Source organism: Tyto alba, unplaced genomic scaffold, assembly GCF_018691265.1.
Source record: "Tyto alba isolate M040663 unplaced genomic scaffold, T.alba_DEE_v4.0 Super-Scaffold_27, whole genome shotgun sequence".
NCBI classification, from domain to species: Eukaryota; Metazoa; Chordata; class Aves; order Strigiformes; family Tytonidae; genus Tyto; species Tyto alba.
In genome coordinates, this window is record NW_024881301.1 from 31,591,557 (window position 1) to 31,618,642 (window position 27,086).

Sequence of the window (27,086 nt, forward strand, 5' to 3'; positions counted from 1 at the left end):
GCTGCCCTTTGAAGAGTGCAGAGGGGACAAGTGAGGCCTTTGCAGGGAGTTGTCTTTTATTGCTCCTCTTTCTAACATTCAAACAATCATAGTTGGGCCCTTGTAAAGGTCAACATCTCACACTCTTCTGCTCAGGACATACTGTAGTTTCATTACCATTCAATAAACACGGTCTTCTGATCCCAAACATCAACTGAACTACAGAGAAAGTCTTGCTTTAAAAAAAGTAGTGCCTTTTCTGAACGTACCCAGAAAGAAGTTTCACTTCCAGTACTGCTGGACTGAAGGCAGAATTTTTATTTCTGCAAAGAAGAAACTTCTCTTCAGCCATCTCCAAGCAGTTCTATGGCAAGAAGCTAGGAGACCAAGAAGAGAACAGAAACATGAGAGAAGATAAGAATATGTTGTGGATTAGTTCTAATACACATAGAAGTTGACAACTGCTTGTAGCAAACGTAAGCAAACCCCCCTGAACACCTATTGCTGGGCATCCATAAATCAAAAACCTAAGATGGTTTTCTGCAGTCACAGCTACTTACATTTAGTCACTATGAATTGCAAACATGATTCAGCTATGGAGCCCAATTTTCATATAGAGAGAAACCAAAGTGTGCAACAAAATTGCAATTAAAAAACAAAATCTTTCCACAATTTATTTTTCAAAACACCTTCCTGAAAAGATGAGTATCTCAGTGTGTAAATAGTATATATTCATATATACATATATACTTTCATAAATTAAATTTACTATTCAAGAAAAACTAATATTTCAGTAACAAAATTGGAAAATCAAAGGTCCTTATAAATATATTTTAATTGGAACTGCTTGTCAGTGATTCATTTCTTTTTAGGAGCCATAATTCCTTTCCAAATTAAATTGTCTCTATTATAAAAAAGTGCATATAGGCCATGGAGTTTATGTAGTATCATAGACATTCATCCAAGTACATTTGCATATATGAACTTCAACTTCCTCTCCAGAGTAGTTCAACCAAATTCCATGCTGTCACTGACAAACCCTGTAACCTTTTATAATTTTTAACTTCTATTTAAAGTTGCAGAGTATTACAGGATTGACTTTGTCCTCATGTCACTTTTCTCTTAGTGACAAAAGAGAGTCATATTTTCTCTCAATGTCACTTCTCTTCTCTGTAATGCCATTTTCAGTAGATAAAACACTGGCTAAGCATAAGAGAGTCCCTAGAAAGCAGCACCAATGTCTCCTTCCCAGAGACTCAACCTCACATCATTTAATGCAGTTCTGGGTACAAGTCTATTACTCCACATCAGTCCAAGAGCAGAAGAGTAACAATAGTAAAAATGACATTATGAAATACTTTTTGGAGCCTGTCCTGGTCTTCCTTAAAAAGGCAGACATGCTACTGAACTGTTCTGACTGATCTCTGGTATTGCCCCACATCCCTCCTTGCATTTCAGTGGCTTAAGTATCCAGAAATAAACTTTAAAAGGAAAGAAAAAGGATGAGTTTGCCAATTTTGTTTCCTACATCCACAAAAATCCTAATGCTGAAGAAACTGACTCTCTTTCAATCTTCTTCTTCCACTCAGCTAACTATATGTCATGATCACTAGATTTTGGAAGTCTGTCCCTTATCATCGAAAATTATTTCACACAAGTAAAATGGAAGCTTACAGTCTGGGCATTCATTTTTGATCTTCACTTTTACTGGATTCTACAGCTTTGTCCCAGTGATATCTATATACATGAAAAATATTTGCTCTGCATTCTGTTTTATTTTATTAATATGGAAGATAATGTAAAAAGAACTATGTAATGGAATTTCTTTTAAGTGATTAGTAAAAGACATGCTGAGAAGAGAAGCAGTAGTAGACACACCTTGAGTATTTCTGTGGTGGAATGGAGAAATTGGGAAGATTTTTTTTTTTTATTATGTTATTTTATCGGAGCATGATAGGGAAGCTTATGACTAAAGATAAATAAAATCTTTTGAAGGATAATCAGGAACAAGTGAAACATATTTGCCTAATATCATATTTCCATCTCATATGATGGAAAACTATCTTTTCTTTGGAGAAATACTCTATTGCTCATGCAAAGGAAGCACTCTGTAGAGCAAAAAGGGGGTCTATATAAACTGTCAAAGATGAGTTACAGATCACATGTGAATCAGCATCAGCACAAAATTTACATCCTTATAAACTTCTTCATGAGATTTAACCTCATAAACACATCATAATCAAGAAACCTACAACCTGTGGTGACAGACCATCTCTGCTACACAATATTGTGACCTATATTTTTTCGTCTAGCAAGAGGCACCTATCCCTCCTGTTCCTCACTGATGACTCAGCCAAAAATAATCTGGACGTTATTTTGGGGGAGGGAATGTAACCTCACTTCCAAGACAGCTGATTAACAATTTTAGAGATGCACTTTAATTACAATTCTGAAGTAAACATATTCCTGTATAAACTCTTGACCACCTTCTTATGCACAGTAAGCATGAACATTAAAACATTATAGTAATCCCACTGCAGTAACCAACAGAGATTTACATTGCCTGAACCCCACTCCAAAAGTTGCATAGACTCATAACTCCAGGATCAGCTCCAATCTTAAGTCCAAAACCACTTGTCTGCTTTAAGAAAATGTTAGGCCTGTTTGCATGACATTGAGAGTCATTCCGAAAAATGAATATTTACATCATAGTTCTGTTACTTCTAGGAATAACCTATTCTTGTCAATTTATTGTAAATTTTTTGAGATTGAAGACTGAAAATCTTTTATTTCTAAATGTTTTTAGAGAAACTAGGTCCCCCTATTTTTAGACAATATCACAAAATTAGGTAATTATTTTTAGATGTGAGGCTATATATACACATCCCTACAAAAGGGAATACAGAAAAATTTTTATATTTTTATTTTCCTTCTGAAATCCCTTCAGTATTTGATTGTCTACACTGATGTTTAACTGTTCATATTGATGTTTTTCTGTGAGGAAAAAAAAAATACAAAAAATTTTTTCACTGTTTCACTTTCCTGACAGATTCTGCAATGTGCTTTGTTTTTACTAGGCCCAAGTAAATAAAGGTTCAACAAAATCTTCCTCACAAAACAGATGTGCTACTATCAAAAATGTCAGCTTATATCCACTATACAGTATGTGAAACACAGTAAACTTAGAAAACTCTAAAAAACTATATATTTCTCTGCTAAGGAACTAATTCTACTCTCTGTCCCTTCTGACTACCTAAATCAAGGTAACTAGTGTCAAAAGTAACCTTTGTAGGAAGAACTGGAAAGTAGAACTGGAAAACTGAACTGAAAAAGATTCAAAGAAGAGTAAGAAAGGCCCTCAAAACACTATAGAAAACAAGTAGGAACACTGAGAGGAATATGAAAGAAACCAATCAAACTGATCAGAATAAAAATCTCCACAGAAGAGTAGCCTGACAAAAAATTAAATAGGAGAAGAACGTCGCATTTCAGCAAGAGCAAAATTCAATTTTATGTTCCTCTGATATGCCAGCATTTAGAAAAAAAATGATGTAGCTTTAAAAGTTGGAGCAGAATTTTTATTAAGAAGAGGGAGAAAGGGACGTAATTGAATAGAAAGCCCAAAGAGTGAGAATTCTTTGACAAGCCTGAGACTTCAAAGTGAAAACTATTGGAAACAGGTAGACAGAACTGTTAGATATCCAGGCTTCGAATATAACACCTGCACAACTTTACCGACAAAAACAGAGCAGGGCTAGGGATGATATGCATCTACAGTAGGACAGCAATTTCAAAAACTTTCTGCACCCAGTGGTACTTACTGGATTTCACTGCTTGCTCTACACGACTGGTGTGATCTCATGAGTATCACTGACTTCACAGCAGTTAGTAATCCTCACTAAGTACAACCACTTTCCATGGAATTTATCAATATTTATGGCAAGTCACAGTCATGAGTTGGCCAGGCTCCACTTTTAAACAAGGAAACAGAAAACAATATTTTATTTTTTTTTTTTGGAGACAAATATGAGAAAGCTGTTGTACTCAGTATTAGTTTTCCATCGAACTGACAAAAGGACAAGCTACAGTTCTCCATCTGGGAGAGGGCTTCCATTTACTGGATAAAAAAAGGAAGTGATTTTGAAAAGCTGTGGATTTCTCTGTTGAATGCTTCTGGTTCACAGGAAGGCACAAACCACTTCTTTGTTTTATAAGAAAGTAAGAAAATTAACAAATAACTTGTTAAAAACAAACTAGAAGGCCTTTATATACATCATTGCTCACTACTTAACACATACATCTCCTGAAAAAAGTAAAGCTGTAGCTGAACTTGCTTAATGCTATCAGTTTTCTGGGTTTGACACCAATCAATTCAGGAATAGGTTTCCTTTTTTCTAGTTAGCATGATTTTACATTTTATCAAACCTCTTCAGTAAAAACATAATTGAGGAATGGATCAGTAGCCTATTAAAAAAAAAAATCAGGTACAAATAACTATTAATAGTCCTTCACTAACTCCAGCCTATCATCAAAACAAAAAGCAAACCAAACAACCAAACAGAAATCAGACAGCACATCAGTTTTGAGTAAAAAATAATCTGTATGAAACATATACTTCACATTATGATTACAGACATACCTCAGTTTAGTCAACCAAAGTATTAAGCCGATGAGTACCTTGCATATCATTATGACAATTATGTTTTGGGTTAAGTTCTTCTAAAAAGGTTTAACAGTTCAGATCATGAAAATCTTATCAGAAGTCACTCTATAACCAAATTTCTAGGGCTTCAATTCTCCCTTAGTATAGCACGCAAGGTTATTGGAGGGGAAAAAATAATAAAGAAATAGAACTTGTTTTTCAAACAAACACATTTTTGTTTGTAATTTTTTGTAAATTTTCTCATGACAGTAAAAATGGTAGTAGATTAGAAATTGTTGCATTGGTCACTGAAAGGTTCCTTTGTAGAAACAGAGGGATAAATAATGTGGCTGGCAAGGACCTCTGGAAGTCCTCTCATCCAACCCCTAGTCATGTCAGTAGTAATTTAGAGGAGGATGATCAGAACCTTGTCCAATCAAGTTTTGAGTATCTCCAAGGATGGAGTTTCTACACAAGGTGGGAGGATTTTTTAATTTTTTTTTTTTTTTTTTTTTTAAATCTTACTACTTAATTGAAGTTTCCCAAATTCCAGCTTGTGCCTGTTGCCTCCTGTCTTACCACAATGCATCTGAGAATTGTCTGGCTCCATCTTCTCTACACTAAGCAGTTAGAAAGCAGCAAGATTCCCCTTTAGTCTTCCATCAAGACTCAAGAATTTCAGTTCTCTCAGCCTATCTTCATGTGTTCCTGGGCTAAAGTGTCCTGATCATATGGTGGCCTTCTGTCACGCTTGCTACAGGTTGTCAGTGTTTTCCTTGTACAGTTTTCCTTACTCTTTTCATTACTCTCATTAAAAATAAAATACCTTCTTGTACCAAATGGTCTATTAGATTTACCACAGGAGTATTTCAACAATAAATTGCAAAAATTCTAGCTTTATTAATAACCAAATAGCTTAGCATAATAAATGAATCACTAAGGGAAAAGAAAAGGAAATCCTCAGTTAGTGGATTTCTAATTCCAGTTTTAGTTCTAATATTATCTGAGGCTGTAACAGAGCTGTGACATTTATATTGGCTGAGGACTTAATCCCAAGACAGATCTAATGTGAGTCAGAAGACTACTTCTCAAAGCCAGAAAAGAATCTGGTAGCCAAGCAACTAATTCATTTTATACCACAGAAGAGATTTGTGGTCTTTTGCAGGATGTTTCCATCATAGCCCTGATACATCTGCTTAAGTTCCTACTGAATACTGCATATTTTTTCTAGAAGCTAGACTAGCACAACAGATTGAAAAATACAGGTTTTCTTATATCTTGTTACAGAGATTCCAGACTGAACTGAATCTCAAATACTGCTTGAACAGAAATTGTAAATGAACCCAATAAAAAACACAAGCTATTTTTGCAGTAAAGTTGCTGCTCAAAGATCTGAGTGAAGCAAACATGATTTGATGATGTTATTTTAAAATAGTCAATCAGTAACAAAAAGGAAAATTAAATTTTGACAAAGTAAAAATTAAATCATATAGGTTATAATTTGTTTCTTTTAGAAAAAAAAAATACAACCATTCTGTGCCACAGAGCATGTTACTGTCACTTCTAGTTGTACAAAATATTCTGAGTTTCTCCTTGTATGGAGCTTAAAGGCAGCCCTGTCAAGTTGCAGGTTCAGGATACAGAATAACATCAGAGTAACAAATACAAACCAGTAGTACAATTATCTGGGTTGAGACAACAGTAAGTCCAGTAAGTTCAGTAATATCAGGCTGAAAATAATGTCTGGATGCAGAAAGACCTATGTAGCCATGGTTATCAGACAAGCCAGCAGGAAGCAGGGTAGGACTGCTCACCAGACCAGAGACTCAGACCAGTTAGCGGGCTCAGGGAATCCCAAGTTCCCCAAGCAGACTGTCCTCTCTTATGGTTGAGTCACAGAGGCACGATCTGGGCTTATTAACTAGTCATTCCACCCCACCTCTGCTCCCACACTGTGTCGCTTCTCTCCTTTGAGTGCATGGTGTTTTGACACTACTTTAGGTGGTCCACCGTCACCATATGGGGCTATAGCCGTACAAAGTTTGTGCTCACAAAAAGGAGCTATAGATGTATGAGGTGTGGGGTCAAAATGTGGAGAATTACCATATAAAACAATACTAGCCCCATGCTCCATAAAGAGAAAAGAAAAGGTTTCTGAACGTGACAAGTATGCAACTGCCAAAAATTATCTTTATTTTCAGCAATTTAAAATGAATTTATGAGAATTAAACTATTATTTTGATTTTTTTAAAGCATTTTCTACTGGACACGATGGAAGATTTTTATAACATGCCTTCTTACTTTCAGTGGCCAGCTTGAAGAAAGAACTGATCAGTTACTGTCTTCTGAGCAAAAATAAAAACCTGTAACAGTCTTGAGGCAGAGACTGAAATTTCACAATTCCCTTTGACGTTTCTTGTAAATCAACAGTTTAAAACCACTTTTTAAATGTGAATTCCGAAGACAGGCACCTGAATGTGGACATTTCTCCAAGGCTGGCCAAAGGCACCATTTCAAAGCACGTGCACAGAGAAGTCCTTCTAATCACATCAACAGAACTTACAACATGTGCTCAGGAACAGTGATGCACATGCCTTCCTCTTCTCCCCTTGAGAACATTCCCAGACAGACTTCTCACTCTGACTCTCCGTCAAAGGAGAACAATAGTATTCAGTTAATTCTTAAAACTGTAACTATCACTACAAGATTATGGGGTCCTCACAACAATTGCAAGAAGAACATCACTCTAGACCAGAGAGGTAGATCTGGTTGATCCCAGGTCTGGCCCTTTCTCAGCAATTCAGCAGAAGACTACTTATTTTCCCCCATTTTGTCCTTTTGAGATAGAGGGCTGCATATAATGTGTAATCAAATGCCAGACTGATAACTCTAATGAAAAGGATATTGCAGAAGAGATGAGCTGACCTAATCCCCAGATCACATTCAGTGTATGTGAAACCATTAGTGTCATGTTTTGAGGAGCCTATTCCTATTTACACATTAAATGACTGAAGACTGCCTATGTCCTCAGCTGGAGAAGGTTCTTAATTCTTTTGGGACCTTGAACTGCCCATGTGAGGATTATGAACTAGGCTGATCAATCCTTTCTTGACCAGCATGTTTCTGAACAAGCAGAATCACATCGATAAACACTTAGGAGACCAACAAATTAATATATCTACAACTTGAGTATCTCCAGCACAAACCAGCATAGAAGGTTTCAGACCAATACAGAAGACAAATGCCTTGATACGTGGTTTTCAGAATATTTAAAATACATTCCGTTTATACAACAGATGTTCAGATTACTTAAAGAAGCTCTTTAAGTGTCAAAATATTTATGAATTCTAATTTAAATGCATATAACTTAAAAAAAAAAAAAAAAAAAAAAAAAAAAAAGAATACATAAGCTCTGAATTCATAGAAATATAGGGCAAAGAACTAGAAAGTGTCTCTAACACCCAGTCCATAGCTATTACAACAATTACTGTGTGTGGTGGACTACTACAGAGAATGGACTACAGAGAAGTGACAAGATTCACTTGTTTTCCCTGAATATCACCTTCCATCAGAGACAAAATAGCAGGCATGGTGGACCACTGCTGACAAAACTTTCAAAATTCCAAGTTCTTAGCTCCCTTCAAAAGCTATCTAAAAAGTCCCATCAACATTTTTGTGTACATTTAAGTAGTTCTTTACCCTAGGTACTATCCACTTTTCATTATTTGGAAACCACATTTTGGTACCTACATTTCAGCAACTTAAAGCCAACATTTTCCTTTTGTAACAGAGGTTTCTCTATTCTTCAGATCCCAAAAGGTCTTTCCAGCTCCAGTTGAGCAATGTGTGACAGAAATACACCCAAAATTCCTGATGAAGTCTCACCAATTTCTTTACTACAGTCTACTACACTAGAAACTCCTCAGGTGATACATACTAAAACTACACTTACCTTTATCATAATGTTTTTTATTTCTCATTAATTCAGTCATTGCCTCATACTTCTTCTTTCTCCTCCCACAGTTATTTCTGTCCTTAAAGACTAATAACAGAAACAACAAAACCTTGGGGCTTTGCCCTGTTGAATATCATTATATTTCTGTTACTCTCTCCTCTAGGTGACCCTATTCTGCTAGATGACATTCTGATCCTCCTCCCTACTGAGGAGCACTCAGAGCTTTGTGTTATAAATAATGCTCTCTTACTTTGTGCTCCAAGGTCCTTAATGAAATTAAATATTAAATTAAAAATCTCTTCAGATTCATCTCTTTCTTTTCAAATAATTGCCAAGATGCTTTTGAAGATTTCATCCAAGGATGTAAACAAGTATTGCTTTGCCGCACATTCATTTTATGAACTACAAAAGTTGGTAGCATTTTAGAGTAGCACCATAAATGCTGTGGAGAAAAGTTACATTACTGGAAATGCATTTTTAAAAGATGTAATTAAGTTCCTTATCCAGTCTAGCACTATAACAGTCACTTTAAATACAGGAATTAGGGACGTAAGTGTAGGTATGAGGCAAAACACCTTGGAATTTGATGACTAGATCGTCACATACACAAAGGGATGGAGCAGTGGTGAGGTTTCATTCATATATTCTCACATGAAAAGGAAAACAATTCTGAATTCTTACCTTTGCTGGACTGGAAGGAACCACTAGGCTTTTTTTCTGGCAGAGGTCTCATATTAGGGGACATAGAAACGTATTCAAGCCCCAGATATTTCCTTCTGCATGATCACTAACTTGAAGGCAGTTTGTCTATGACATCAAATTCACCTCAAATGTCACTCCTAGAGATGCTGAAATATAAGAGCAATCACTCCCCAGTCACTTCACTACCACAAGACACTGACCCCAGTAATAGAGCGCAAGGGATTTCCAGCTTCCCCGATCAGCACGTGCAGAGCATTTCTCCCCTTCCACTCTGTCAGCACCGTGTCCTCCCACATCCTTGCACTCCCCACAGACACATAAATATTGTACTAACAAGCAATATAATCACTTGAGTGTCCCTGGGATGTAGGGACTCCTTGCACACCCTAAGTAAACCTCTTCCCCATGCCATACAACAGGAAATTTTGTCAACTGAAATCAGAAGCAAAGAAACGTGAAAGAACCCTGCAGCAGGTTTATAAACAAAGAGAATGTACTCTTCTATTAATGCTAGCCAGATAACCCGCCACCCTCTTCCACACCAGCTCCAGGGCTGTGTGAGCTCCCTCCAGCAAGGCCAGCCACAGGCACACAGAGACAGTCAGTCAGGGGGGAGCCAAAGGACTCCCCCCACCTCACCTGCGAGACTTATATGGTTTAGACATTATCTTTCACATAAAAATCTTAGTTCGTCACTTCCAAGGATGACTTATCCCATTACCAGTGAAGAGAAGGGAACAAAAAAGTTTAATCCCATCCTTATGCCCCCTCCAAAAAAAAAAAAAAAAAAAAAAAAAAAGGACAGAGCAGAGCAATTAGATGTTTGTTTGGACAAACTAATTAAGGGATGAAATCCAGATTTTCTCATTAAATGGCAAACAGACATGGTTCTTTCTCCACAAAGAGATCATGGTATTTCTGACCAACTTTAATCTTTAGCCATGATTTCATTCCATGTACTCTGCAGAGCAGCTTGTTAAAAGAAAAGTTAAAAATAACTGAACTCTGCATTATGTCCTTATCATCTATTAATACCAACTCTCTCATGAAAACGTTTCTTCCCATTGCAATCAGACTAAAAGAGAGATTGACGTGTCTTGAATTCCTTTTAGTGTGCATAATCAGTATAGTATTAAAATGATAAATCATTCTATTAGGCACAGAAAAATTCAACTGTAGATTTTTGAAATATAAATACTTAGCATGAGGAAGATCAGTTTTCAAGGAATTTCAAGACATACAAATGGTGTTTATATGCTTGCAAAATTTAATAAAAACTACATCCACAAGTGAAAACAGCTGCTGGATCATCCTTTGTCTCCCATATCACAACAGACAGGAAAATGGACATATGATTCAGGAACAGTGGTTTTCTATCTTTCCCTCTTTTTTCCTGGTCTTGAATAAACCGTATGAAGGGACTATAATACTGATAGCCACAGAAATCCAGTTATAATTATGCAGGGACCAGAGATCAAGTAAATAACCAGTTGTTTAAACAGAAATAAAGGTGAGTACAAAAGCTGTAGTAAAAACAACGTAAATGAAGGCAAGGGAGCTGGTAAGAGGATGGCAACACTGAAGACAAATAAGCCTGACAATCAGTGGCTGCCCACCAGCACAAAAAACAAGAGGTAAAACACCGGTGAAGTAAGCAGGAGGCTGGGATATTCATAGCTAGCTACAAGGATTTAATCACAGATGTAGAACTTCAGAGGAAAAAAATAAATAAACAGAAGTTAACTTAATAGGCTTATTTTAAATTCACAGTAACAGAAAGACTGTTTAGGAAAAAGAAGAATTCAGACATAGATATTGTGCAAACAACAACCATTACAATTCTGAAAACGTTCTTGTTTCTACTATCATTTCAGAAGTGTCCATTACCTTTATATTTAGGCCACAAGACAAGATACAAATTACGGAGCAAACAGGAGGTAGGAATGAAAGCAAAGAATATTGTCCTGCCCTAAAAGATTAAAGTAATTCTGACAGAAATTACAATTTCTATATATTATCTCTCATAGTGCAAGATTTAGAAAATTGCCAGGAAGACATTTTCCAGCTGTCATCACTGACATGTCAGAAAGAAATAAAACAGAAAAAAAATACCACTATCTTTCACACAAACACATTTTGACTGAGTAAATTAAGCTGCATTACACATGACGGGAGGGTGTCCCCTAGCCTCCGTTCCGTGTATGCGTTTCAAGATAAAAATAACAGGTTTACACTATCATTAATCTGAGAAGAAATCAGGCATAGCAACAGATTAGACAGCTAAATTATATTGAAACCAATTACAAATATGTGGTAGTGTAAGTCTGCAACATTAAGAGTGAAGATAAGATCTATTCATTTCAAAAGAAATCACAGGAAAAATTTTTAAGGATATTTTTTTTTTTCTTTTTTCTTCATGAAAAGATAAATTTTAGGGGTTTTCTCCAAACTCCTATTCCATAAGAGAACAAGAAATCATGATGGTAAAGACCGAAATAAGAGTGCACTCTATTTCCAGGGAGTCTAATGCACAAGAGAGACAAGGGTCTGACTCTTGCCTGCACCCTTCTCTCATTCCTCGTGCCCTGCTGTAAAGTGCTAATGTCAAATGAATCAGGAAAGGCTTTTGGATGCATAAATAAAGATACGGCAAACAGAGACAGGTCAAAGCAGCCACGTGCCAATCTGAATCTAAATCTTCCCACGCTCACCATTTACATTTTGAGTGCAGGCCTCCTTTGGCTTTACATAACATGCAACTGTTCAGATCCACTTTTGGCTTCTGGTTCCTAGAGGGTGTCCTTGAAGCATACCGACAGCGCTATTGGTGAGATCTCTTTTGCCTAAAAAGTTTTAAGTAAAACAAAATAAAGCTGCTGAATCAATTACACTGCATTGATGAGTCAGTACAAATTTTCTCTTGATTCCAGCTGGTCATTAAATAAAGGATCAACAAATCAAACATCTCCAAAAATTAGTATCACTAACAGGATTTGCAGCAACTTTACCTCTTAGGAATAGATAGCCTCTATTACTGGGTCTTGCACTAACACACAGCCTGACATCGGGGGGGAGGGCGTTCATATAGCCTCACTGTATTCTGAGAACAGAGTAAAACTTACTTCCCCAGACTCCTACCATTCTCTGAGAATGAATGGGTGCCACAAATGAAATTTTTGTAGTACAAGAATTTAGACATTTCTGACAGAGCCAATTGATCCAAAAGAGCATTGCTAGAGTAGGTATCCCTCTTATAACCACATAATTAGAAGCATTATTGGAAAGAGAGACTGGAGGTGAAATAAAATAACATTTCTCAGTTAAAATAAATGTATAAAACTGTCTAAACAGAATTTACATTATCAAGTTTAGTAAAACTTCAATTTTTTTTTTTTAATCCCTAACAATCTTTGTTTTCCAAACTCCTCTCCCCCATTTTCATTCTTCTTCTTGAAAAACAGGTTTAAATTTTAGAGGTAGGGTCATTGCCTCATTGTAGTAACTTAAAAGAACTTCCCACCAGGCCAACCCTCAGGGCTTTTTTCAAAAATAAACTAACAAATTTGCAATTGCCTGTTGCTCACAGGCTTTTGTTCATGTATTCAAACCTCAGCTCTTCTGGGGACAATATCTGTCACTGTGGGCTTTTCAAGTGTGCAGGTAGTGATACTTACAGAATATGACTCACCAATTAAGTAGAGCAGACATTATTCCCTTTTAAAGCATTGTTAGACCAAACAGATGTGAGGAATCACTGGATGATCTTAACCAGTTTAGATTTTTTTTTTAAAGTAAATAAACAAGAAATAACTGATTTCTTCTATTCCACAATAAATTAAAAATAAAACCACTAAGCAAGAAAGCATAATTCAGATAATTGAAAAGAAAAAAAAAAAAAAGTAAATGCTGTTGCCTGTAAACTCACTTCTCTGTTACAGGGATGAGTTTTATTCCAGCTTTGATTTTTGTGTGTGTGTTCCTGATGTCGTTTATAACAGTATTCAAGTTAAATGATTTGCAGAGGAAAGACTCTTACTGATATGTCTGGAAATGATGACTTATATTGATGTCAGTCAAGTATCTATCTCCAAACACACTCAGATTTCAAAAGTCTAAGGTCAGATTCAGCTCCTACAACACTGAATTGATGGATCTCTTTGGAAGCACCTCCAATCTTGTTTCATGAGCCAATGTAAGAAATGAGATAGCTTTGATTATGTGCAAAGAGAAAGGAGTTGGACAAAGACACTTAAAGGAACTATCCAGATAGAAATGGTCTGACATGATTAGCTAAAAATAAGTCTAGTACCACTAAAAGTTAAAATAATCAGAAGATACACACACATTTTTAATATTTATTAAAATCCTCTGGCAACACATTAACTCTCTTCTTTAATTTTAGTAATAGCCTGTCTTGACTGAAAGATGAAAGCACTTTTCTAATAGACTGAAAGGTTTCCCAGTTCTGTTCTAATTGAGAGAGCATCTATTTAAGCTCTGCTGAACTCCCGTCTCCATCGCACTGACTGGAGATCAAGAGTGAAACCCTAGTGTTCTGTGCTAAACCTTGAAGTTCAAAGACTTTCTGTGCTTTGCTGCTGTTTCCATAAAAATAGAAGAGGCTGATGTTTTCTCTCTTGGTGTCTACTCCAATAGGTGTGATCTCAGCACTCATTCAATGGAAGCAGAAAGATAGTGAAGAGAAGCAAGGAAGTCCGGGGCTCAGCTTGCAGGATCTTTAATATTTGCTCTCAAAGATCCAAATTTGTCTTTTTCCTTGAACTGACAAAGACTGAAATACTCTCTGTGGGCTGTGATGTAAGGGTCTCCCCATAGCCAAACATTAGCTCAACAAAAATACAATCACTCCCTTTGACAAGGTCTTTAATGACGAGCCTATTGGCATGTTCCTTGGCTCTATACAGGGTCTTTATCAACACTAAGGGAATAATAGCAATAAATTCTTTTTCAGTTAAATCTTAACTAGTACACTTAAAATATGGCTGATGGAGAGCAACATAACTCATTTGTAGTGGGCACAGTCCTATACTATTTGCCCTTCTAGTGAGTCAGTCTCCAGAGTCTCTCTAGGCAGGAGAAATCATGTGCAGAGTAGACAACTGCAAATGATTTTTGTGAAGAGAAGAAACAGGGATGCTTCTCTCAGCACCACTGAACCAAGTCTTTGAGCCTTGTAGTTTTGTCATCATTTGCACATTGGAAAATTGAGCTTTAAACCTACTTCTGAAACCTCAAAATCACCACCTACATTTGCAGACAGTTACACAGCTTCTTTTTCGTATCATGCCTCTTACGCTGCTCCAGTGTTTTGTTTTAAATGATCTTCTCTAGATGGGAACATGTTTGATGTCAGACTTCAACCTACCAAGTCTTTCCATCTTGAAAATCAATAGCACTTTGTTACATGTTACTTAATGACATCTTTGGACAGAGATCCCAGTTGTCTATAAACAAAGCTTCATTACATATTGCGGGAACTTGCAAGCATTTCTACTGGAGTCATCACAGTCGAACAACACCGAGTTGTGTTGGCTACTGTAAATTTAACTCCTGTCTACAAAGCAGAAGTAAAGGGGATAAAAGCATTATCAGTGATTTCTGCTATAAAACACTGGAACTGCTAAGTAAAAGGTCTGCTTAAACTTACTACTTTCTCCTCTTGCTTTTCATTTTTTCCCATCCAACACCCTCTGTCATCATCTTACTGAAGTTCTGTTTTAAACTTGATTTTAAAAGGGCTCTCATGAAAGTTCTGCAAAAGTGTGATTTATTTAAAAGGCTGGAGATATCTGTCATTAACAGCAATGTTTTCAGAGAGGTCCAACCAATCTGGTTGGCTGGGCTGGATGAGCACAACTTCAATTCTGTGTTGTTAACAACAGAAAGGCCCACATGGGAGCAGCAAGCTCCTGCTCTCCAGGGACCCTGTTATCGTCTACTTTACCATGATCATCAGCCCCTTCTGTAGAGCCTACAACAGAAAACCAAAACTAAAGAAAGCAAAAACCCCTACAACAGCAGTCCTTTGGACAGGTGAAGCATGTCCCCACGAGCCTGTTGGCAGGGCCCCACTTTGCCAGGCTGTCAGCCAGCCCAGGGATGCAAGAGCAAGGTCTGCTCCAGTGGTGGTACTGAGAGGCAGTAGTTAGAGCTGGCACCAAGACTTCATGATGACATGAAACCAAGCAAGCTGCAGAAAGGGTGTTAGACCTATCCCACACATTATGGAAGCCAAGGCTGTTCCTTGAAATAAGTGAGAGTTTCGAGGCATCCACTCTGTAACATTCACTGTGTCGCGCAGACTGCCCTGCACTGTTGATTAATGTTCTGTTCAGATGAGTTGGAAGGCTTCCGCTTTGTACCCTGCCTCACCAAGAACCTGAGAGGTGATTAAGCAGCACTGGCACACAGTCTGTTATGTCTTACTGATTAATTACAATGGCACACCTAAAACTTGATTGTTCCCACTCTGCTATTTCTTTCTTTCCATGCATTGCTACTTCTGGGGGTGTGATAGACAACAACCTGATTTCATAAAGAGGGTGCACTGTTTATCATGTGAACATCGTGAACTACGTACACCAGCACCACTCATAAGAGAAAACATAGCAGTGAAATTCTTTTTTAAACTTCATAATTTCTTGCAGATTCCCTACCTGACAGCTACTATTATTTTATAAGGGAGGTGGCTGGCAGATAGAGACTTACGTTTATATTATTTGTGATGGCAATAGGCTTCAGTCCTTTTCTCATTACTTAGTCATTTTCAATTCACCTTGCCATTTCTCAAACAGCAGATTTTTTATCACATGACAAATCCATCCAAAGACATATAACTAGAGCACATGGACAAGTCAATGTTCTGCTCACTCAATTTCTCAGAGAAAAATTGTGGACAAGATTGTGAAAAGCATGTCATGATGACAGTGGCCTAACAGGTCCCTTAAATAGTTAAAATAGAAGATTTTCCCAAGCATTCATCCTTTGAAAATCCTATGCTGTTTAGGAGTCTATGAGGCCAGACTCCCTCAGCACAAGCAGCCCAGTTTTGTAACCTCAACAGCTTTTTTTTTCCCTCCTCTGTTGACAAAAAAAAAAAAAAAAAAATAAAGAAAAGCAAGGCTGCTTGCAAGTTAGAACACAAACTTGTCCTGCTTTGTGAAATTTCTGACAAACTGGCTTTATGACCTGGAATCTTTTTCTGTAAGTTTAAAGTCAAAGCCATGTACATATTTCATTAGGTCTTTGACCTTACCAGGCATTTTGTAAATTAATTTAAAAATTGATATGGGCTTTGGAATGATAACACAACTAACATTAAATTACTGACTTATCCCTGCCTATTTTATACAAGATTGATCATTATAATTTTTAATGCTTAAATTAATCAGATAGAGCAAATTACTTTTTATTGTAATGGGCAATCCATAGGCTTCATTCAACTTATATCTTTAATAACTGAACAATGCACCTGCTGTTTAGGTAAACCTAGAACCAAATGTATCTTCTACAATCCTTTCAAGTTTGTCTCTCAAAAATATTATTTTTTCTCTAATACTTCAGATGGGGATAGAACTCTATTGATCATAGAGAAGAATCGTTTCCTTCTTGATTTCCTCTAAAAGGAAATTTTCTAGGAAAAAAAAAATATCTTAAAATTAGCTCCAGAGCCTAACATTGACTTAGTGTCATATTGAATTGCAGTTTCCTTAATAGTTTGAGAGGCAGGGGAGGAGATAGGGAATAAAAGTTAAAGACAAAGTCTTTCTTTTCTTTTTTAATATTTTTATATTTTTTTTTTGTATCTTCCTTCATTTGGTGTTCTGTTTTCTAGGTGGAGATTTGAGAACTGACTTACTTCAAAGAACTGAGGTGTCTCAGATTAGGAGTTTTATTCAAAGCTACATATTTTCCATAAAAGCAATACCTGATGTTAATTTTGTTTCTATTTTCTTAATCAAAAATGTACTGAAAGTGATTCTATGGAAGCTCATGTTTGACAAAAGTCAAACATCTTTCAGGAGTACGGAATGAAAAGTTTCAACCAAATTTGCTTGTAATATGGTGAAAAGTCTGGGGTAAAGGAGTCAAAGTAAATATTTATTTTTCATACGGCAGACCAGGGATTCACAGATATTGAGCCCAAAATGGAAATTTTGGCTGTACCATAGTTAACTGCACTCTCATGTGTTTTTCCTCACTCAGTTTAGGAATGACAGCAGAAAAGATGTCTCACAATACCACCAGCCTTGTCCCGCACAGGGCTCAGTTAAACAACTCCTGCCATATTTCCATGGCTATTCTCCTTGTGCTATCTACAGCGAATACTGCTCTTGGCTAGGCTTACGTGTACAGTAACACTCCCTTAAACTGAAAGGCTGGTTAAATCTTTTGCTATACGAAAGATAGCCTTTTTACTCTCCATATTGAGGTGTGATTGAGTTTACGACATTTTAAAATAGATCCACCAAGAATCCTGTCTGCTGCTAGACCACACAGCACTGACTGCACACTGAGAGACTGGGACAGATATACAAGACTTTCCACCTTCAACACCCTACCTGTGTTCAGTTTGCTGGCATGGGAGTATCAGCTGCGGCACGCAAATTCCTGGTCACCAGGCACAGAGGCTGGCTGGATGGGGAAGGAGAAGCCGGTGGATTGAATAATCACCCAGAACTGCAGCTCAGAACATCCTGGAAGGGAGCAGTTCTCAAAGCTCCCCAGAGGGTCTGGAGATCCCCACCGCATGTGAGTGCTGCAGCTGAGCTACATAGCTTAGCCTTTCTCAGGATTAGGTCCCAGGGTAATTCTAAGGATCAGGAAACAAGTAGGGGATTTGCAATTAAAAGAGATGGGGCACATATTCTAATGTTTATGAACTACTAGTCAAGCAATGCAACACCGCAAAGAACATAATACTGTATGGTTTTGAAAATATCTTTATTGCAGCTGTATTGATAATAGTCCAAGAACCTCTATGATTTTCTTTAGTAAAAGAGACCCAAGGGCAATCCAAAGAACTGCTTATTTTGAATGGCAAACCCAAATTTTAATGAGATTACAATACAGAAGTGTAAATGTTTGTGTTCCATGGAGAGCTGATGTATCTTCCAATTGCGTCTGTCACTAGTAAGATATTAAAGAATTTTTGGCTTAAATTCATTCAATTTTCTTCCAATAAATTAATTTATCTGAAGTCCTCAAACATCTCAGTTTCCACAATTACACATTCCACTTGGAAATGTAGTTTTTGGTGAACCTAAGAGTTTTGAGGGGGACAGTGGATGTTGATTTGCTGTTGCTGCCAGACAATAGTCTCTGTCCATGCAGACTGCCAGATATCCAGGAATCCTGAGAAAATGGCCATTATTAATGTTTAAACAAATTTCTACATAGTATACAAAGGAATCCAGCACTTCTAGTTTACTTTGGTCCATGTATAGGTGGTCCATGAATAGTCTAGATGAATCAATCATTTTCAATGCACCTGTATCCACAGGTAATCTCAGTATATTCACATAGCACAGATATATATGTTTGTACCTGATAAATCTTCCCCACCACTCCACAGCCTTTATTTCTGCTTTTGCCCTGCCTGGGAAAAAAAAAAAAAAAAAATCTTTAAGAGAAATTGAGACAAAACCAATAAAAACAAAAGAAAAAATAAAACTCCAAACATGAAAATATTCTCTGATGTGCAACAGTATTTTCTCAAAATATTAAAACACTAAAAATTAAATACATACATATTCTGTGTTGCTACTGATAGCAGCAATCCCAATTTATATAAAATATTTCTTGATGTTCTCAAACATACTCTAGCTGTTTTCATTCCATCCCACTTCATGCTTTTTCAAAGACTAAAGGTAAATAAAAACGAATACACAGGTGCTGAATATTTTTTTCCCGTTTCAGGTAGATTTCTTTCTCAGGGACAGGGAAGCAAACTTTGAAAGCCCTACAGTTTTCATCTCTCAGATGCAGTCATTTCCAATAATAGCACTTTTGAAGAAGTTCAGTAAAGGAACAATGATTATGCCTCATGAAGCATGAATTCTCAGTCTCATAGCAGCTTCAGAAAAAAACCCAGCTGCATGATATTAGCTAAAAAGGAAATAGGATAGAGTCTTCTCTTAAGACTAGGGAGAGTTGCCCAATATTTCTACAAAACAACCCTTTATCAAACAAATACAAGATAACTAGTCTTACAGTAAGTTTTCTGACGGTTTTTAAAGTGTTCCATAACTGTGATGAAAGAGAAGCAATTTAGATAAGTCATCCCACTTTTATTTTTGTCAATAAAACTGAATATCTGTTATCAAAGTAACCATCCAAATTGCATTAAAAAGCTTTCATGTGCAATCAAGTTTTGAATGTTAAACATCACCAAAAATTCCAGCAGTGGCAGTATAGAAGTTATGTACAAAAAACAGAAAACAGCATCTGCTGAAAGGATAAGGTAAGATCGTAGGAATAGGCCATCACAACTGGACAAGGATCTGAACTTATCTTTGATATGATAACATTTTTAATATTCATTTCAAGGAATAGATTATTCAACAATGTTCCAAAGGTCATATTTTCTCTTAGTAAGAACTTCCAATCAAGACCTAGAAATCCTTCCTGAGTTGTGAAAGAAAATCCTATCACAACTTCTGTTGGAGGCTCAAAACAGATTTCTTCTTTATTTAAATAAATCCAAACAATGGTAAAGAAACAGCCTTATCATTTCTAAAAGATGTTTAACACTTGAACGGGCTCAGAAGAAGGCTACTTAATTTCACCTTAATGAAAGTACGTGTACAGGCTTTGAAATACAGGCAGCCCGGATTCGGGCTTCAGAACTCCTCTAATGAGCAACAGAAGGCAGAAACCCATCTTCATCTTCCTGGGCCCTGGAGCAGTATCTGTAGTGCTGAATAATACACTGTTGTCCCATCTGAGGTAGTTCCTCTCTCAGAAGGGCAAGCAACAGGAGAAAGAAGATGGAAAGAACTCATGCATATAATGACCTTTTTGAGTCCTTAAAACTACTTTTTCACTTAATTTACACAGATATTTGCTGAATTAGTCAAATAAGCACTAAACAACAAGTAGCATGAGGACAAACATCTTAATTTTGTTATATAAAATTATGCAGTTTTCATGCTGAATTGCTTAGAAATTGGTCAAAATGTGGTCTTATGATATGAGATGTTTGAAACTGAAACTAAGCAAAACTCAAATGACACTGAGAAGAGGTGGAAAGCTCAAAGTGTACGTTAAGGAATTCTGGTGCAGATTCCTTCACCTGCAAATACATGATCCAAATAGCTAATATACTTAGTAAGCACACTTAGTAAACAATTTATTGATGTGAAGGCTGGATACAGAGGCAATCCTGAGCACTGCATATTCAATCACTATTACTAGGAGAATTCTCCCAATTTACAGATAATTAAGGTTGTCCATAGCATCCATTCAAATATTCAACCATTACAAAATGAGATGTTTACCTGAAGTACAAAGGAAGGCTCAAATATCCCCATCCCAAACATTATCTGCACCAACAAGCAGACCTTAGGCACTGAGTCATATCCTGTACCTAGCAGAGATTCCTGATTTTTAAATGTATATAGACCTTTTAAGTACAGGCTGCAGTTATTTGGTCAACACTGCCCAGAATTTCAAATAAATACAAAAGCAGTTTCCCTAATTACTAGAGACATGGAATCCCCTTCTTAATTACAGCTCCAGATGATGAAGAAGTTGCATCCTGAAGAGCTTACAGATGTCTTACTGCACCCACGTTTTGCTCCATTTTTTTAAAATAAACATTCACACAGTGACTTCCATATAATTGAGTTTAGATGAATATGATTATAGTATTAATTATGAAAGGTAAGATAACAGGTTAGGAAGCCTAATTAACTCATCAAACTTCAGGTCTAGTCTACAGCAAATTGGCTGTGTCTCTTAAAATTAAAAGCTACTGTGGATTGATGCAATAATTGTATGACTTTATTTACGTGAGGCTTGAAATTAATTATGCTAAAACTTACCGTTCACTACAAACAGCAGATCTCCAACACCTCAAACTACTGCTACAACTGGTCTTTCCAACAAGCCATAGATGTAAGGCCTTTAAAATGGAAATGAGATGCAAGTAAATTAACATTAAATATAGCGTAACAAATCAATTCTGAGGTCACCATGGCAACTTCCATAACATTAAGCATGAATTATGTGACAAAAGAATTAAATATTGCTTTTACTGTAGTCATTCAATTTACTTTATGCTGAATTGTGACCATATTCCTTCCCAGAAAGTTTCCACGAAAATTACTTCTAGAAGATAATTTAAAAATATCTAATTTCTGAAAAGCAAATAGAATTAATAGTCAAAAGAAAAAAGATTGGATCAGTGTAAAGTGATTTCAGGGTACACACTAACAGATAAGTAATGCCTACTTCTGAAAAAATAAAAATGAAGAGCCCCTACTCTTCTCTCCATGTCCTCCATCAGCAATCTAAACAATTACAATTAAAACCAACAGTAACAGCACCACATTTATAAGCTAAACTGCTTGAACACAGGCTATCTGATTAGAAGACACCTTTCCTGTTCTGATGGACATTTTTCCTCTTGAAGCTCTGCCTGGTGTGGAAGCTAGTGGTGGATACATAGCTGACTGATTTTACTCCACGCCCTTCCCACTATCAAAAATGCTTCCCAAATTGCTCACACAAGAGGTGGACACAGTATTTACACATTAAAACAACACCATATATAACCTTACTGATCTGTCTGAGGTTCTCTGATGAACACCAAAAGACCTGATTAGTCCCTTTGATCACTGTGTCACACTGGGAACTGCTAAGAATTAAGTCTTTTCTAGAGTAACCTTTTTTCTGAATACAGGATAGGAACTTCTATCCATGGACTAATGCTTATTACTGGATACCTATCCTAGATTCAGATAGGATAGGGTTAATTTTCACAAGAAGCTGGGAGGAGGCACAGCTGACCCAAACTAGCTGGCTGAACATCACAGCTCAGAAAGTGGCTGAGTGTGGGGTACCGAGTGGTGAGCAATTTCATTGTCCATCACTCATTTCATATATATTCTTTTGTTAGTATTATTGATATCATTGTTTTATTCTCTCCTTGTGTTGTCCTATTAAACTCTCCTTATCTCAGCTCACAAGGTTTTACATTTTTCTTCCAATTCTCCTCCACATCCCACTAGGGGGAAGGAGTGAGCAAGTGGCAGTGTGGTACTTTGTTGCTGGCTGGGCCTAAACCACAACAATATCCAACCTCATATTCATCTGCAGTAGAACATCTTCTGTTTTCCCAAATCCCTATGTTATCTAGTTCACATTTCTTTTTCACTGTTTACCATTCTCCCAATGACCAAAATTTCTCTGTCTTTGTCACCAGCTTCTCTTTTCAATGGTAGGTCCCTGTTTACTCTCAAAGGTCTTTACCCATTCAGCCTTCTGGCGTTATAATATTCCACATTTTAAATGGAACTTACATATTTTTCCTATTCTTCTTATGGAAAAAGCACAACTGGTAGACCATTAGAAAACAAACTTCCTAAAAGCAAAACATAGAAGTGCTTCAATCCTTTTCTTTGTTCCTCATAACCTCTCAAATAGCTACAGAGTCCCATTTGGGAAAAGCTGGCAACACAGCTCCTCTAACAGTAGTCATCTGTTGTTGGGTAAGATTGTACAAATGACTAAAAATCCAGAGGAACACAGAAGTCTTCTGGAGATTCAGTGTTTCTTATCCTTAGCAGTTTCTTATCAACCACAAAAAAAAAAAAAAAAAAAAACCAAAAAAAAAAAACACAATGAAGAAATAAGGTTCTCATCCAAAGTAAAATTGGTAGCATAAGAGAAGTTGAAAGCTTTGAGACACCTTAAGAGAAATGGTTTAGGAATATGAATTCAAAAGCTCTGCAGAAATTCCCCAGCTCTTCTCATCACAGTTTGTGAGAGGTATTTCCTTAATGTGATTACATAAAATAGAGTAACTCCAACTGTTATATCATTTTTCTAAGATCTACTTTAAACTAACAGCCCTATCATCTTGTTTTTAACTATTTACAGTCAAGACTAATATTTGCTTAGTATTTCATACGCTGATGAAAATCAATATAAATGATGTAGAGCTCTGCTTTTTTCAACACTTCCACAACTTCTGGAATGAAATCAAGAAGGGGACAGCTGATTAAAGCAAGTGCAACTTACATGAGTTTCCAATTTTTTCTGCAGTTCTTAGCTCCTGATTTATAGCACTTAGCACAAGTATCACCTTTATTTTACTTAATATACAGTTCTTATATACATCTGGCTTCACTTGTCTTCTAACAAGGCTACACTCTTGCTAGACAGTTAACAGTTTACAATTAAAAAAAAATTACAACTTTTACAACTACTTTGCCCTCCTTGGAAGTTACAAGACAGAAGCTTTTGGGATATCAAAAAGAATTCTTAAACATTTATTTCTGAAGCACTGTTCACACTTTTTCCTCATTAAATAGTCTGTCAAAATGATTGGCTTCTAATGTTTTCAGCTTCAGATAAGCAGCTATTTGAAATTCCAAACATATATACTATTTGTTTGGATTTTATTCTGTTTACGAAAGCCATGTGAGGTCAAGTCTTGATGATTTCTACTTACTTATCTGTGATTCTTTGTTCTGAAAATTAATTTATCCTTATCTGCTAAGATCAGGTCTCTGTAGCTTTATGCCATGTCAGATGCAAAATGGAAATAGAAAGTGTACTTTAGAGCACTCAAAAATGTCAAGCACATTTTGGTATTAGCTATATGAAGTTTCTAACAATATCACATGAAGAGAAGACCTGTAGTTACATAGGTTTTTTTCCTCTCACCCAATTTTATCTGTGATTATAAGGCAGACTAGAGGCCTGAAACAGTCCCTAAATTATAATCCACCTTGCATATTATCTGTTACAACAATTTTTCATAAGCAATTAAAGGTTGTTTATGCTTCCAACTTAGTTTCTTGAATGTGGTAACGTCGATTTTGGTTTTGGAAGAAAATATGTCCTTCCTAAAAACCACTGTAACATTAACACAGCTTTGGGGTTTTTTGAGCACTTCAGTCCTGCTAGCCATCCAACCAGACTGTGATAACATCAAAGTAAAATTTTTGATTACAAATGGAAAATTACTACTTCTCTCATTTATAACCCAGACTCCTAGCACTGTTGTACAAGCTATTAAAAAAAAAATTTCACATCCTCCCTTTTTCTTTTTTTCCACATAGCCATTTTTATTCCCCACCTCACAACATTTTTACTGTCCTCCCTCCCCCAAAAACACACAATTTTCATAAAAAATAAAACATGCTCTGGCACTTCGACTCTCTTGATATGGACACCATCCCAAAAGAACAGCAGTTGCCTCTGGAGAGCATACCACACTGTCTCCCAGGGGCAACAGTCTTGTATTGTACCAGTTACCCTGCAAATTGCTTCTGAGACAGCCTGCCCTCTGCCTTTCTTTAAATCACCCTGCCAAAACCTCACAGACCTTTGGACCTTCCAGAATCAGTACCAAGCTGAGCTGCCCTTAGGGAACCTGCCTGACACCACCATCTCTCTAAGCCTGTTTCTGGTCACTGGGTGATAGCAAAAATTTTGGAGAGGCCACCTTGCATCTAACACTGCAGCAACAGCAACGCTTGCCTTGCATCCATTGCCTTGTCTTCCCCACAAGTTTTAGGAAGTTTTCTTGCTTACCTTATCTAGACCTACTCTGAAATTCTCTCTGTAGATGTAATGCTGGAGGCAGCACACACACCGGGGGCACCATGCCTATAGGAGATCTTGCTGTGGCAACACAGCTTGTGCTGTGCTACATACATGCTTCAGCCCAGTAAGTGTTTACAAAGTGCATTACAGGCATTGCTAGATATCATGCAGACACGGCATCATGATAAAACATGCTAAAAGACAGAACTATAGAAAATAGATATATTTCTTTCATTTATACATTGACCTTTGTGCACCAGATAATTATTATCTATTCTAGAAATAATAAATCTGAGATATAATCATTTTTTTTATATATTTATCTGCAGAACTCCAAACAACTTTGATCGCTGCCAAGAAGGAACTGGAAAATAAATAATTCCAAATATCCTAAATGTGATTTTTTTTTTTTTTTTTTTTTTTTTTTACTGTATAAATGAACTGAGCAATACCAGGTTTCTCCAGAGCCTGACTATAGAGAGAATCATAAGAAATCTCTCTTATATCACACTTTTTCTTTCTGCGGAAGTTGAATAGTTTTTTCTTTCTTTGGGAATACCTACTTTGCTATCAGAAGCTGACTTCATGGGACTAATATGACGAAAGCAGGGGTTACATTCTTTTCTAATTTACATTGAAAATTATGCTACCATGGAGCAATTACCACATTTTTCTAGATCAAGAGATTATTAAAGCTTTCAAAAATAATGAAAGTCACATCATACACTGATAAAATTTAACTTACAAGCTTGTAGTTCACAGTGTTTGTCACATACCATTCACTCAACACTTTGCAGGCACTCTTGTAATATCTAGAAAGCAGAATCCATAGCTACATGAAAAAAAGCCACAAAACCTCAGTGTTACTGGGATTTGCCCCTATTCTCTGAATGTCCTATATTGAAATAATCTCCAAAGGTATCTTTTCTTGCCCTAATTAATAATTCTCTTTAGCAGTCTCAACGCTATTTCTTAATGGTATGTTTTTTTGTATTTCCTTCAGAAGACATTATGAAGAGATATGTGATTTATTTACTTTTATTTTCTTTATTTTTGACATATTGGCAATGGACCCAATGTTAAATTCAACCATGTTCTTCACTGTGGTTCCCCCCTTTTCATTAAGATCACAGTTCTACCTTCCAGCTGATTTATATTTCCACTTTCTGCTTAACGATTCAGAAAATAGCCTCTCATTGGAAAAAAAAAAAAAAAAAAATTCTATGTAGTGTTCATTTGAGGTGCAACTCTTGCACCCTTTTAAATGGGTTTCTGACAGAGTCCAGTATGCTTTATAAAAGCAGTAGTCACAATTTATACAGTTACTCTGCAAGAAAGAATAACTAGTACTAAAACTTCCTAAAAGAACTGTAGATGTATGAAGTCAGCAGAGAGACACATTTGACCCAGCCCTCCCGTACTGGACGGTGCTGCCACCTGCCTTCCTGCCTGCAGGAAGTTCTGTTCAGTTGGTGTTGATGAATTTTAATAGTTCGTTTTAAATCCCCTTAAAACTGATTGTTCTACTGAGTACATATTTCAGGCACACTGGACAGCTGTATTAAATGTTTTCCTTTGGGATTTGATTACTTACAGTACATTGAGTTTTAATGCATCATCCACTGTTAACTCTGGTTTGATAGTATCTTGGCTGGTTACAGTCCAGTGATAGTACAATATGATTTGCAGGCAGCTGAGAATAAGCTCTGTATTTTGCTGTATATGTTATCAGAAATTCAATGTTCCTACGTATAGAAGAATAGAAAAATTCCATATGACATACAACTTTATCATACAGCTGAATTGTCAATAGGAAATACTATCTGAAAAAAGCAACTAAACACAATACCTGCTAAAGTATGGATGCATTAAATAAAAATCATTCCATCTGTAGAAGTCTTCATCTGTATGCAGATTGTTCCAGTGCAGATAACCAAGATGAATTTTATTGGATTAATCCCCCTAGTGAAAGTCATTTGCTTAGTTCTAACACCATCAATAATATCAACT

The 27,086-nt window shown here is 36.5% G+C and overlaps 1 long non-coding RNA gene across 1 annotated transcript in view; it reads right to left on the reverse strand.

Moving 5' to 3' along the window:
• The window catches only part of LOC116963248, a 133,675-nt gene that overhangs the window by 12,302 nt on the left and 94,287 nt on the right, over positions 1–27,086 (reverse strand). Inside the window, exons 4-7 of the long non-coding RNA XR_004408049.2 lie at positions 21,344–21,423; positions 18,846–18,897; positions 17,861–18,111; positions 11,990–12,121 (exon numbers count right to left, since the gene is read on the reverse strand). This is a non-coding gene — a long non-coding RNA (uncharacterized LOC116963248). The remainder of the gene's footprint in view (positions 1–11,989; positions 12,122–17,860; positions 18,112–18,845; positions 18,898–21,343; positions 21,424–27,086) is intronic.